At 39.9% G+C, this 15294-nt stretch overlaps 1 protein-coding gene across 5 annotated transcripts in view; it reads left to right on the top strand.

The window, feature by feature from the left end:
- Window positions 1–15294, top strand: part of RAB27B (RAB27B, member RAS oncogene family) — a 148656-nt gene that overhangs the window by 89353 nt on the left and 44009 nt on the right. For 2 of the 5 annotated variants that reach the window (XM_058692037.1, XM_058692034.1), the window contains exon 1: window positions 2201–2483. The exons of 1 other annotated variant lie outside the window; for it this stretch is intronic. The gene's annotated coding sequence lies outside the window, so the exon portion shown is untranslated. Of the gene's footprint in view, window positions 1–2026; window positions 2164–2200; window positions 2484–15294 lie in introns of those variants that run through there. 2 more of the 5 variants (XM_058692039.1, XM_058692035.1) reach the window with 2 other exon arrangements.

The following is a 15294-nucleotide window of genomic DNA, read 5'->3' as shown; positions in this document are numbered from 1 at the left end:
CTGAACCAAAGTTGGACACTTAACCGACTGAGCCATCCAGGCGCCCCAGCAAACCTGAGTTCTACCTTTATGGATCTTGATGATTCTGGGCACATTGTTGGGACTTTCTCAGCCCTCATTTTCTTCCTTTTTAACATGGGAAAAATAAAAATAATACCTGTTGTGTTGTGAAAGCAATGTTGTGAAAGCAACAAAGCAGTGTTGTGCAAGTCAAATGAGATAATCTCTGGGCAAGAGTTTTATAAACTCCATATGGGAAATAATAACTATTAGGATTAATGTAAGTGAATACATAAACTGGGTGAAGAATTCATATTTTTCACTGATTAGTACAGAGAATTATTTATTTATTTAGAATCACTTTAAATTAATATGCTGCGTACAATGGAATAAATTCAGAGTAAAGTTCTTTCTTTTATCTCTCTCCAGGCCCAGGGACACATACTTGTTATATACTCAGATATTGCTGATGGATGGAAAACAGATTTACCATAAATATTCCCAGCATACATAATTTTGAAAATGTACAACCCAAACCTCCTATACTTCCTCCTAGTAGATCAGAATAATTTTTATTAATCAGGCCTTTGGGAGAATGGAGTAAATGAGTGCTACAAAATAGCACGTATGGACAACATGTATATAAAATTTATCTTGCCAGACACAATTGTATGAGCTTTGCTGATATGATCTCATTTACTCACAATAACACTAGTCAGGCATTTTATTATCTCCATTTTCAGGATAAGAACGTTGAGGCACAGGAAATAGGACTTCCACGTTTTCCTAATAGAATAGATAGAATCTTGTGCGACCCTCTAATTTCTCCCATTGTCCTCTCTCTTTTTTTTTTTTCAGTTTATTTCTTTTGAGAGCGAGACAGAGACCATATACACATGTGTGCACAGGAAGGGAAAAGAGAGGATCCCAAGCAGCCTCTGAGCTATCAGTGAGCTCAATATGGGGGCTCAATCTTACCAACCAAACTGTGAGGCCATGACCTGAGCCCAGATCAAGAGTCTGACTCTGGGGCGCCTGGGTGGCTCAGTCAGTTAAGTGTCTGACTCTTGATTTCGGCTCAGGTTCTCTGAGTTCGTGCCCTGCATCGGGTTCCGGGCTGACAGTGTGGAGCCTGCTTGGGATTCTCTCTCCTCCTCCTCCTCCTTCCCCTCCTCCTCCTCCTCCTCCTCCTCCTCCTCCTCCTCCTCTCTCCCTCTCTCTGTCCCTCCCCTGCTTGTGCTCTCTCAAAATAAATAAATATTAAAAAAATAAAATGAGTCTGGACTTGCATTTTGGTTTTGGTTTGGGCTCTTCCTTCACCTCCACCCACAGTACTTCTCAGCAAGATGCTCCCCAGCTGGTAATGGCTGTGCCTCCCACACCGTCCCTTAAAGCACCCTGCCAGAACTGGGTCAAACAATTAAAATTTAAATAGCATCTCATTGTTTACGAACAATGGTTCGGAACTTTGAAATTTTCTTCACAGAGGACTAATTGAGGTGCTATTATATGTATACAACCTTGGTTTCTTCACAGAGGATTAACTGAGCTGCTATGATATGTATACAACCTTGGTTTCTCCCTCTTACCACCAGTGGGTTACCTAGGGATGTCAGAGGCTGTCTCAAATGTGACCTCAGGAGAGCCAGCCAGGAACTTTGTTGTGGACAGAAGGAGCTGGAAGTCTCTAGAGCAGGGTCTGCCACAGAGTAGGTACTTAACCCATATTGGTTCAGTGAATGGGTATGCTCTTGATTTCCTTTGACCTCATAGACATGACCTCTATAATTTACTACCCTCCTGATCTCTGAAGTGTCGTTAGGAGCATGGTGCGTACTGATTAATGCCTTCACACGAACAGGTTCTAGCTTTTAAAACACTGATTTCATTAAGTCCCCTTTTATTTCCCGGGGCCCTTCTCTGTTCTCCACCCGCAATTCCGTGCTCTCCCCGCAGCTCATGAGACTTCCCCGGGAGGAGAAAATGCGACGCGTTGGAAGCAGTTCTCACAGTGCCCTGGGCGCTTTGAATGAGAGATATCAGAGAAAACACGGGAACGCAGAGGAATAAAAATGAGCTCGCTGCGAGGGCCTCCAGCCTGGCAGTGTGGGGAACGTATCCAGAAGCCCAGAGCCTTTGAGTCACCGGCGAGATCTGCCCTAGGTGAGCTCCCGGCACATCCGCGTTAGGACCGGGAGACACGCCTTCTTCTCGCCCAGACCTTGCAGATCCCCGCGGCTCGGCCGACCCAGGGGTGGTGCTACCAGTCCTGCCACCGGCAGTCCCGACGGGCAGGGGCCGGGGACCCATCCCGAGCCACAGGCTGGAAAGCGGGGAGACGTCCCCATGAGTGGCGCCCGGTAGAGCGGATCCCGAGCGGCCGCTGGCGTGGACAAGCCCCGGGGCTCACGGGCTTGGGGAAGGGAAAGGAGATTTCTGAAACCCGACACCCGGCCCTCTTCGCGAGGAAACTTCGCCGGCTGGTGAGTTGGGCGAGCCGGGCTGTTCTTGCAGGAATGCGATCCCACCCAGTCCGGGTGTTCTCGGCGGCGGCGGGCCGGGGAAAAGGAAGTGAGACGTGGACGGGAGGCGGCAGGCCCCGAGAGGGGCGAGCCGAGCCTGCAGGGTATGCGCCCTGCGCGCGCCGGGGCCGGGCGCCAGCGCGCGGGTCTGCAGCCGCCGCGGGGACCCGGGGTCTCGGGGACATTCGAGAAGGCTGACCCTGGCTGTTCCCGTATCCGACAGCTGGCTAGGAGTGAACAAACAGCACCCCCTCCCCAAAAAACCCCGGGCACAGCAATGCCATTTTCTTTCCATTTGTAGCTCGAAACCAGCCAGCATAATCATAATCGTAATCGTAATCATAACCATAATATGCTTAGAGTTTCATTGAAGGGGAAGTCATTTAGTGAGGCAAGCCAGGTAAGTGATAGGACATTTCCTTGCACTTCCTCAGGTGTAGGTGGCCGCAGAGACATCAAAAGCAATGTCTGTCTTCCAGGTTTTGGCTCACTTATTTCCAAATCTGATCCAAGCGTGGCAGCTACTAGGGCGTGTGTGCTTGTTCAAGTGGTCACAGGACCTTGGCTTCCAAGAGTTTCCCACCCAACACAACATTATTTGATCATTCGAAAGCTGTTGAAGCAGGTGACTAGCGAAAGCTGGAGGCTGCATTCCTAGAGAAAAGCTGTGTTTGGTTAAAGTCACCACACCTGGAACATGTTTACTGGCTTTTTATTTCAAGAGCTAAACTTAAGAGTATAAGGTTCCACGTGATCTAAATGATACATTATTAAATTAAGCCCAAATTAATAAATGTCCTTCCAAGGTCATTAGCAACAAAATTATTATCTAAGGTAACAGTAGCTATGAATTTTTATTTAGTTCTATTTTGTTAAATGTGTGCCGTTCTTAGTATTTAGTTACAGTCGTGCATATTCAGTGATATAAATAAATAGATATATGCATGGTTGTATAGTGCTGAATTTGAGAAGTTAACAGAAAAGATGGACTTCAGCATTATAGCCTGGTGAATTCTCAAGTTATTATAAAGTCTACATTGTAGTATGAAGTGAGAGTCATGCTTGGCTTGTGCCGTTCCGCCTAAATGGTTATTTTTCATAGTTTCTCAGCACGATCCTCTACCTGGATGGGATCAGCCCTTCTTTACGGCAAGAGGAGATTCTTACGGATGACCAAAAAAGAGTGATCTTGACAGGTAGTTTAATATTAATAAGACTTTTCTGCTTAAGAACTATGGCCTGCCATAAAATGTTACCATCAGTACTTTCGAAAGGAAGACAAAACATTTCAGATGAAACTGGATGAGCCTGTTCTGATAGTTGCCAAGAAGGGATAAAGGGAATCTGTCAAATGTAAGCAAATGACAACTCGCACAGACCATTTCTGGAATAGGCATATTTGACCTGATAGGGAAGGTAACCCTCGTAAATTGGTCTCAGCTCCTTGGCGCATGGGCTTTATTCTAACATGATCTGCTGGTTTCTGAATTGCTTTTCATTTATTTAACTGGTTTTTTTTTTTGTTTTTTTTTTTCTGGAAAAGTGGAATTTATGCCAAACTCCAGGTGGTTTAGAACAGAAATCTGCTCTTTTCCCACCCTCCTGACTCCGGGAAGTTTCATGTTAGGTTTTTGGTCTTTCAAATTAGTAGTACAGCATGAAACGTAGACCAACTTTTCGCATAAAGCTCAGCTCACAATCAATCCAGTTTCTTGAGTTGATTCATCAGGGTCGGTTAACCAATTATTCAGCTGTTAAGCAAGTAATTGTAATATCGAGATGAAGGAAAACAATTACAGTAGACAGGACAAACCAGGTGTTTCCCATGAAGAGAATGTCACTTTGTAGAGTTTGTGGCTAAAGGAGAATGCTTTTTTTTTTTTTTTAAATTAATGTTTATTTTTGAGAGAGAGAGACAGACAGACAGAACGCGAGCAGGGGAGGGGCAGAGGGAGAGGGAGACACAGAATCTAAAGCAGGCTCCAGGCTCTGAACTGTGGGCACAGAGCCGGATGAGGGGCTCAAACCCAAAAACCATGAGATCATGACCTGAGCTGATGTCCGATGCTTACCTGACTGAGCCACTCAGGCGCCCCTAAAGGAGAATGATTTTTTACTCATTATTAGGTGTAGCTAGAGATGAAGTTCATTATATGGTAGTAGGAAGTAGCAACATTACTAAGCATAATAAAAGCCTATTGTAAAACTCATAAATGGAGTTGAGAGTATTACTTAATTTGTTTCACACAATCATTATTCATGTTCTCCAAATATTAACCTTCTCTCATAGAATGAAGGAAACTTGTCTAGGTTACCAATAATGAGATTAAAGCTCTGTTTAACACATAATCAAGCAAATCTTTAATTAGTTGTCTTTTCTAACTAAAAAAAACTGCTCAGTGTTTTAAGAAAAGGGATGGAAGTTTCTTATTCATTTATTCAACAGATATTTCTTGATGTCTAACACTAGTCTGAGCTCTGTGTGGATGGGGTTGGACAAAGCAGACAAAAGCATCTTTGGCCCCACAGAGCTTGCCTTTCACTGGGCAAATAGAGAGTAAACACGATACACACCTGTAATATAAGATATAGTATATTATATCAAATACTATGTTGACTCTATTAGAGATAAGTGCTATTAGAGGTAGTGCTAGGAGATAATCTATTAGAGATAAGTGCTAGGAGAAAATACATAAAGCAGAGGAGGCATGCAGAAAGTGTCAGTGGCATGGCCCAGTGAGTGTCGAAACTTTAGATCAGATGCCCAGGGACAGCCTTCCTGAGAAGATGATCTTTGAATATTGGCCTGAAGGCAGTCAGCAGGTGAGCCATGTGGTTGTGAGCAGGAAGAGTTTTCCAGACAGAAAGGATAACTAGCAGGGGTTTGTGTGGCATCTTCCAGGAACCAAAGAAGCCTGCACACCTGGAGGAGGGGGAGGGGGTAGCAAGAGATAGGGGAGCGGCGATCACGGGGCCAGGTCACAGAGGGCTTTGAGAGTCCTAAGAGACATGTTGAGTTTTGATTTGTATTCTGGATGAGGTGAGAAGACACCATGATTTAGACATTGTCTATTGAAAATTCATTCAACAGATGCTTAGCATACTCTGAGCCTTAGTATTCTTCTAAGTCAGTGGATAATAGAGGTTAATATCATGGAAATTACATTCTTGCTTAGAGAGACAGACATGTAAGTCAATATACAAATTATCAATTATACAACTTTCAGTACTGTTTAAAAAAATTTAGTATCAAATAATGAGAATGACCTGGAGGGGTGGGAGAATGCTGTACAATTCAAAGGAAGCACCTCACAGGAGGCCATCTTTCTAAAAGATCGCCCTGGCCTCCTTGAAGAGAAGACACTGTAGGGCCAGCAGAGGAGAAGAGAGACCAGCCAGGAGGCTATTCCAGCAGATGACAGTGGCATAGATAAGAGTTGGAACAGTGGTCCTGGAGAGAAATAGATTCAGGAACTGTTTGAACGCAGAGCTAACAGGCCTTGCTGACAAATTGGATAAGGGATGGGATGAAGAAAAGGAAGAACCAAAATGATCACCAGACACTGGAGAGATGATGAGGCTGTTTCCTAAGGTGGATAACACTAAGTGAAATAACAAAACCCGAAGGGAAATGCAGAATTCCTTTTTAGCCTTTTGAGGTATGTTTGAGGTACCCATGTGGCAATGTCAGATTGGGCTTTTGGACATAGAATTTGGAGCACTTGGAGGAAGTCACAGCTGAGCATAGACATTTGGCAACAAAGAATCTTTGGATGCTGGTTAGAGCCCTGGTCTTGAGCATATCACCTAAGGGCTGTGCTCTGGCCCATTCTCACACTGAGGGATCTTGAAGGAGCCAGTAAAAAACTCCCTCCTCCCCCAGAAAAGAGTATCATCATGGAACCCAAACCAGGAAGTGTTTCCAACAAAAGGGAATGGTCACTTGTGTCAGATGTTGCTAAAATGCAGAGTGTGATGAGGAGCAGGGAGTGATAATTGCCTGTGGCAATTTGGAATCACTGGTAACTTTGACAAAAGACAGAGTTCTTAAAAATAAGACATTCGTATAAACTAACTTTAACAAATGCTGGAAAGAGCATTTCACTTAATCCCTAAAGAGAGACCACTAGGGAAACTTATGAGTCTCTAGCCAAATCAATTTTGAAAAAAAATTTTGAAAATTTGGCTCATAGAACAGATGAACAAAGGAACATATAATTAGAAATGCTCACAAAGGTGTTGCATGAGCTGTAAACATAGTAAGAAGAAGAATAAAAACAGAGTGGGCTGAAGCCTGGGAAAATGCTGAGGAGAGCCAAAGATTCTAGCGTAATTTAGAGCAAAGCAGTGAATAAGGAAGTTAGTGGATGTGAGTGAAAGTAGAATTACTCAGTTTCTATTGTGCTTCCCTCTTCTTTCTACATAAAAGAAAGTAGTGTTCCAAAATGGGAAGGAATTGACAACACCGAAAGAGAGTTAAAGTCAAAGGGTGTCGAGAAGGTATTGTGATCACAAGTAACTTCTTTAAATGGGAAAGAATAATGCTGGGATTGGTCAAGAAAACTTGTTTGAAGAAATTGTGTTTCAGTTGAAACTGAAGGATGTCTGGGTGACAGTCAGATGGACAGTTAAGAGAGAAAAATCCAGATAGAGCAAAAGCACCTGCTGAGTTCTTGACCTGGGTAAGAGTTTGGTGCATTCAGTAAGCTGATAGAGGGTTTAAGTGGAAGGCAGGGGGTGGAGAGGGGCACAAGGTGAGGCTGGAGAGACCACTTGGGAAGTCATTGCAGAGACTGGATAAAACCAAAGAAGACCAGAGAACGTGCTACTTTAAGAATTATTTGTTGCAGAGATGGCCTATACTGGGAAGTTGAGCCAAATGACATTTATTACCCCTTGTATCTTATCCTTTATTTAATCCCTTTTTCTAGTTTATTTATTATTTTGAGAGAGAGGGAGCCCTACGCAGTGCTCAAACCCAGGAACCGTGATATCATGACCTGAGATGAAGCTAAGAGTCGGACGCTTAACCAACTGAACCACCCAGGCGCCCCATATCTAATACCTTTTTCTGGGGGATGAGAGCATCCCTAGATAAAAGTGAGGGTGAGATGAAAAATGGAGGATAAGGACCTGTGTATTGTCCTCTGATGGGGAAAACTATACCAACCCCTGGACTTGGTCTCCTCTCAAGACTTGGAGAGGGCCTGGTGTGCATCTGTTTCCTGTGCAAACTGGGAGGAATTCTTTGAATTCTGTGTTGTGTTTTTTTCCTGTAAAACAACTATATGATAATAACTGAGTTGGTGCAAAGATGAATTTCCTTGAATCATAATGTTCTCCTTTCTAATTCGCAGCAGTGTTTCTAACCAAGTGTGGTCTTCATGGTTCTGACTCCTTATGGTTTTTCACTCTTTCAAAGTACACTTTGACATTTAAAATAAACGCATGCATGAGGCCCAGGAAACCAGAAGCTAGTTTCCTATCAGTTCTTGGAAAGTGTTGAATTAGGATGATTTTAGTGACTAAAACCTTGAAGTCTGCTGTAATCAGTCTAAAGTTGTATCAACATTTAAGAATGTTGATTCTTAAAATCAGTATAGTAAATATCCACACACAAGGGTAGTCTTGGCAGCTTAAGGATGCAGAACTAATACAAAAGAGAAAAGAAACAATTTGAATTCATAAATGTTGACTATATCCTTAAAGCAAGAAGCCATGTTTGCATCATAATATTTTATAACCAGCAGAAGCATTTTTATCTGTCTTATTTTTCAGGAACTATGTTTTTTAAAAGTGTAGAAATTGGAATAGAAGGATTAAAGAAATAGTTGAGAACTCCTTTCTAGTTAGTCTTTTTTATTTTTTATTTTATTTTATTATTACTATTATTATTTTAGAGTAAACATGTTATTGTGCATGATAACTTGATCCAGAAGATGGAAATGAGAACACGAAGACTTATTGACGTTCTGCACCTGGATAGCATAAACTTTGGAGAAAATGCCATTAGTTAAGTCAAAGTTGACAGTGGTATTTGTTTCAATAAAAGATCTCACCATGTTAAAACTGATAATAACAATTTAATCTCTGGCATAATTTTTATATATCTGAATTTTTTTTATTGAAAGAAAGAAGTCACAAAGTAGCTATTATGTGTCAGCAGCATATTTGGTATTTTGGTTGTAAAAGATGAATAAGATCGTTCCTATTCTTGAAGGACTTAGAATCTGGTATGTTAGAGAGATTCATGAACGACAAGTTTAGTGTAGCCAGGTAAGGTTTAAGCTAGTGGTTTCAATGCAATATTGTGATAATAAATAGGAAGGTAAATTTAAGAGGGTTAAAACTGTAGAGAGATCAGTTAGAAGTGGGAAATAAAGGAAGACTGAAGTTAGCTCAGTAATTGTAAGGTTGGAGAAGAGATGTCAGGTTAGAGAAGTAATTAACAAGAGTAGCACTGACCAGACATTGAGAGAGAAGAGAAATTTTTATAAAGTCTCAGTTGCTGGTTTTGAGGTAAGAGATGAATGAATAGTGGTCCCCCAAACTGAAATTAAGTATAAAAAAGATGAAGCAGGTTGGGGGAGAAAGACATACTACGCTTGGGGTAGCTGTGGTCGTTCAGTTTGATATGTTCAAGGAAATGGCTTCCAGAATCTGAACCTCCTGGGAGAGATCAGGCTGCTGACAGCGGCTGGAAAACGTTGCTCATCCACAGGACCAGGTGTCATCCCTCGGGGAGAAGTAGTAGCTATAACATAGGACTCATGATTTTCTTCTGTTTCCATAAGCACTCATCAGCTTTGACTAATAAAGGTATGTGTGTTCTGAAAAGACTTAAGGGAAATGTAAGATTACATCTAATTATATATATTTATCATCATTTTAATCATTGTTAAACCAGAAGAATATATTAAATTTGCCTTTAGCTATTAGTTTATGAAGATGGCATCATTATCCCTTTTTGTCAGGCAATCGCTTCAAGTAACACTTCCTTTTTCTGTAATTCCATTCTGTATTCTCTCCCAGCCCCACCTTGTGAAAAATGACTCCTATCTCGTTAGGAATGTGCTCTAGTAGAGAGAATGGAAGACTTAACAGATCTCTAAAGGGATTGAGTCTATTGATTTTGGCTCATTAATATCATGCTGTAATAACTGATAGCCAGCCAATAGCAATTTTAAAACAAATTATTTCCCATTTCTTCATTTTTTAAGGTAGCTTTCTTTTAGCTCGGCTGTGACTGAACTTATGACACATTTAATCTCAAGATCTACCTACCAAAACATAAAATACATCCTGATGTTCTAAAGGAATAATTCTCTAGTTATGATTACTCTTGCAATTTGCAACAGTATGCAAAATATTGTCAAAGGTAAATATATGGCAAATGATTGACCAAGTTTTAGGGAGAGTTATTCTTTCTCTCCTACCTCCCCTTTCCCATCCATCTCCAACCCCATGATAATAGGGTTTCCAGTTCACTGTTTGAAAAAGTCTGGAAATATTTTTATTACATTTAAAAACATTCTTTGTACTACCATATGACTGCCTCTCCATTTCAAGTATTTCTGAGTATTAAGTAATCAGTATGACAGCATTCTTCATGCTCACTTGTCCAGTTGAGGTGTTATCTCCATACCTTCTGGATTTCAGGTATGTAAAGCGTTCTTTGTTACGGATAAATAATTTCTGACACCAAATTCTGGAAAAATGTGTTTTTTGTAAAAGCTGTAACTCACAATGGACCTTTGCAGATCACTATCAATTATAACTCTGATACCGTCGTCAAGGGTGAAAATTTGTGTTGATAATGAGTCCTTGATTAAAGACTGACAACAACCACCATCATTTTCAGTTTGAAATATTACCACCTAAGGAATGCCTTCACTGAATGCACCAGTTTTCAAATCTGGGTCACTGTGTAAGAATATCAAAAGCTTGATCATTTTCATTTTAATGGGCACAGTTTTGCAAATTCTACTTTTTTCTTACTACTGCTTTCTGTTTGGGATAATTGTTTTACATATGTCGTGTGAAGATTTCAGGCATTTAGACAGTATAGATGCCAAGATATGAAAAAGACAAAAGAAGGTTAAAGTAAACAAACATGTCTCCCATCCTAACCATAATCTTTATGAGTCTGGTTCCTTTTAACACAATTGCCAAAATTAGCCCAAGGAATGAACGATTTAGAGACAAAATTGAACTTGATGTGGGTGACAGTGAGTTCTCCAAACCACAGGGTGCCATGGAAAAGGGTATTATAAAGGTAGAAGTGAAATTTTTTATCTATTAAGGGTTTTTCTCCTGGCCTGATGTACTCTCTCGTGCTCCCAGATGCTAAGAACATATATCAAATCCAGCACTCATGAAGAAAAGTCTACAGAGTAGACTGGCTCTTGAATAATACCTTTTTTCAATTTTAATTTTATTTTTATTTAAATATATTTAATATACAGTGTTCTGTTAGTTTCAGGTGTATCATATAATGACCCCACAGTTCTATACACTACTCAGAGCTCATCAGGGTAAGTATACTCTTTATCCCCTTTATCTATTTCACCCATTCCCCCCCAACCGCCTCCCCTCCAGCAACTGTCAGTTTAGTCGGTCTCTGTATTTAAGAATCTGTTTTCTTTGTCTCTTTCTTTGTTCATTAGGGTTTTTTTTTTTTTCTTAAATTCCACATCTGAGTGAAATTATATGGTATTTGTCTTTCTCTGACTGACTTCTTTCTTTTACTTAGTATTGTACCCTCCAGGCTAATCCATGTTGTCTCAAATGGCAAGATTTCATACTTTTTAATGACTGGTTAATATTTTGTTATATATACACAGTTCATCTTCTTTAGCCATTCATCTATGATGAACATGGGGTTGCTTCCATATCTTTTTTTTTTTTTTTTAAGCGGCAAATATCACTTTATTCCTGTTACTTTAAAATTACCCTGTTTAACTGGATCTGAAATGAATTGGGGCTAGAATTAAAAAGAAGAGTAAATATTTTTATCATAATCATTCCAGTGTTGAGTTGCCAGAAGTACATTTACACTATAGCAAGGTGTCTAAGGTAAATCCATAACATTCTTAAGAATAGTTGCTTTTGTCCTGAAGCTTTATTAAGAAAGAAATGAAAGATTCTTTTTTGCAGACATTTTAGAGAAATGATATATTCTCAGCTTCTCCTATATAATTGGAAATAAGGAAGCTTTTTATAAAGCCACGTTTTCCCTATGGCCCCTAAACTCCTATCTGGACAAAAAATTTTATTACATAGTCTATTTTGTCATAGAGGTAAAAATGTCTGCTTGAGTCTTTTTTTCTTTGACACTCATTGAAAGTGGAGCAAAGAACTTTCTTTTTAGTACAAGTCAAGGGAAAATTATTCCTTGTCAGAACTTTATCTCAGAGTCCATTTTTCTCTGTTTTGATAGTTTGTTGCTTCCAAGATGGGAAATTAATGGCTTGTTGACCAGTCTTTCTGATGAATGAATTTTTGTTAATGTAGGCATGACTGAAAACAGCTAATGAATTACTCTGCCCAGTGAGCATATTTACTTTATGTAGCAAAAATCCAAAGGCAAACCTAATGTTAGAAGTTGCAGGCTTAAGAATAGTATTGTAGGGGAATGATTTGGGGCAAAAAAGAACTTTATAAATAAAAACTAATGTGGCCCAAGTGGATGGTGATGCTATGGCCTAGAAATCCTGGAGCAGCTACCATTTTTTTAAATGTTTATTTATTTTTAAGAGAGAAAGAGAGAGAGGCAGAGAGAGAGGGAGACACAGAATCTAAAGCAGTCTCCAGGCTCTGAGCTGTCAGCACAGAGCCTGATGTGGGGCTCGAACTCACAAACCGTAAGATCATGACCTGAGCTGAAGTTGGACACTTAACCAACTGAGCCACCCAAGTGCCCCTAAAATCTTCCATTATTAAGGGCAGACCCTGGGTTAGATAAGTGTTCAGATCGGCAGTTCTGAAAATATAGTCAACGTCCTTTTGTAGAAATGGTCATTGGTGTCCTTCTACAGAGTCTCCTAAGTCAATCCTCAGGAAGGGAACTCTTTTAATAGAGTTTGAGGCCTGCTCACCATTGCTGTCCATAACACTTGAGTGTGTAGTCTTTAAAAATTTGTTTGTTTATTTATTTATTTATTTATGAGAGAAAGAGAGAGCACAAGTGGGGGAGGACAGAGAGAAGGAGAGACAGAATCCCAATCAGGCTCTGCACCATCATCGCAGAGCCTGATGCAGGGCTTGAACTCACTAACTGTGAGATCACGATCTGAGCTGAGAATATGACCTGAGCCAAGATGCTTAGGAGTCTGATGCTGAACTGACTGCACACTCCGATTATGTATTCTTGACAGTAAGTTCTTGGTTTCCTGTCTCATGGGTAAACATTACAAATATATGTAAGGAGACTCAGGTGGTAAGCTGGCAGACACCGTGGTTAGTCTGCAGACTAAAGTAATTGTAATTGATTAACCAGCCTAAGCATTTTTCCATCAGGAATGATAGCATTTTTATGAGCCAAACTTAGCCAGCTGCTAGTTTAAGAGATAGGCTTGTGAACGGCTGTACAATCTCTAAACAGGTCCAGGCCCACAACTGCAAACTAAATGGCCAACGTTTTAGGTACGTAATACCAAAGATCTCTCGGTTGATTGCATCTTGGTAATTTTATTTTTTTAAAAATTTTTTTTTCAACATTTTTAATTTATTTTTGGGACAGAGAGAGACAGAGCATGAACGGGGGAGGGGCAGAGAGAGAGGGAGACACAGAATCGGAAACAGGCTCCAGGCTCCGAGCCATCAGCCCAGAGCCTGACGCGGGGCTCGAACTCACGGACCGCGAGATCGTGACCTGGCTGAAGTCGGACGCTTAACCGACTGCGCCACCCAGGCGCCCCGCATCTTGGTAATTTTAGAGTGACCGTTAAAACCATTATTGCCCTCTGAGTTGTTATCCACAGAAATAGATGCCAGTATACTATTCAGTCCAATTTCTAACCTGTCAGTCTAGAAAAACAGACTTATTACATAAAATAAAATGGTTCAGAATTGAAGATTTAAACAATTCACAGGAACCACAAAGATAACAGTTTGACTTTCCTTAGAGATAAAACTACACCTATTGATTATAGGAAGCAAAACAGCGTCCCTTATTTGCCACATTAACACATTTGGAAGTGTGGTCAAGCAACAAGATAGGTCAGATGCCTGGTAGCAAAAGGCAGCTATATAAGAAATAGCCCTAAAGTAAACTATAATTAGTTCATTGTGGGAAAATTTGGACTTGGTGTTCTATCCGTACTTGGCTTATCTCCAAATAATAATTTCAAGTCAGTGAAATTTAGAAAACTGACACGGAAGTTGTTGACCCACTTGTCGTAGAAAGGATTATGCCGGCAGTCTTCCATTTATTCTGCCATAAGAAAAACCTAGGTCAGATAACTACAGGAATTTAGAAGGATTTTATGGGATTTTTTTTTTTTGGCAGAACTACTAGAACACTTTATCAAGTGCACTGAATTCGTTTCCAGTCTCTTCTTAATGACATGAGTTTTTGAACTATTTTTCAGAAAAATAGGTCTATAAAACTTTATGTTTGAATGGAAATTTAGATAGCTACTTTCAACTAATTTTTAGGTATAATGTGATTTATGAGGACAGTCCAAATCCATCTAAGCTTAGATGATAATACCAATAAAGACAAAGAAAATAACCATTGGGAGCATAGAAATAGGATAGGTAGAAATTCTTTTTCCTATGCTATGGGTCCAAGCCGAAATCCAACCACTGATCACAATATAGTTTAAGATATTTATCGCTGTTAGATTTTATCTTTTGCTTTTAAGAGAAAAATGCCTATTTAAAATATATTCTTAGTCTGGGGGTTTGCTGCAACAATTTTACCTTTGATTTGCTAGTTTCAGGCAAAAATATTTGTTGTTAATATCTTCGATTCATGCTTTTGTATTATATTTTAATGAACAGACACTGTAAACCTCTATAAAGTCGATCACTGCCCCTCAGATTTACTTACACCATTTGTCCCTGGGGATTATGTCAGCAAGTAGCTTAATCTGCCTGGAATTTGTGCTACAGGTTTTTCTGATGATTGAGGTTCAGAAAGGCACTAAAATAAATTAGCACCATGTACAGTGTTTAAATATTTTATATTTTAATATTCCTATTTAGTATTTAATATATTTATTTAATATATTTAAATATTTTGTATTTCATATTTATTAAAGCTTTGTGGTAATAGTATACCTATAATTTCAGTTTTTTAAGGAAATTTGTTTTAGTAGTGCTAAATTACCTTAATTAAATTTTTTTTTAAGTTTACTTATTTATTTTTGAGACACAGAGAGAGTGAGCAGAGGAGAGGAAGAGAGAGAGGGAAAGAGAGAGAATATCAAGACACGGGACTTGAACTCAAGGAACCATGAGATCATGACCTGAGTCAAATATTAAGAGTAGGACGCTTAACTGACTGAGCCACCCACGTGCCTCTAAGCTACCTTATATTAAAAATGTGCTTCTGATAAGAGAACTTGCACGTGAAGTAGTTTTAAAAATAGCATCAGGGATGTAGTCATACTCACTCTCTTGTGTCCTCTCCTGGTTCCCCAGGGACTAGGTATAATGCTGAACACATTGAACAGCTAGCATGACACCTGCTGACCAGGAAGAATAATAGGAACACTGAAGCCACAGTGGTGTACCTGCTGCATATCAGCAGAGCCAGGGGACCAAT

Source organism: Neofelis nebulosa, chromosome 11 (assembly GCF_028018385.1).
Source record: "Neofelis nebulosa isolate mNeoNeb1 chromosome 11, mNeoNeb1.pri, whole genome shotgun sequence".
NCBI lineage: Eukaryota > Metazoa > Chordata > Mammalia > Carnivora > Felidae > Neofelis > Neofelis nebulosa.
This window is presented reverse-complemented; position numbering and strand designations above follow the sequence as displayed.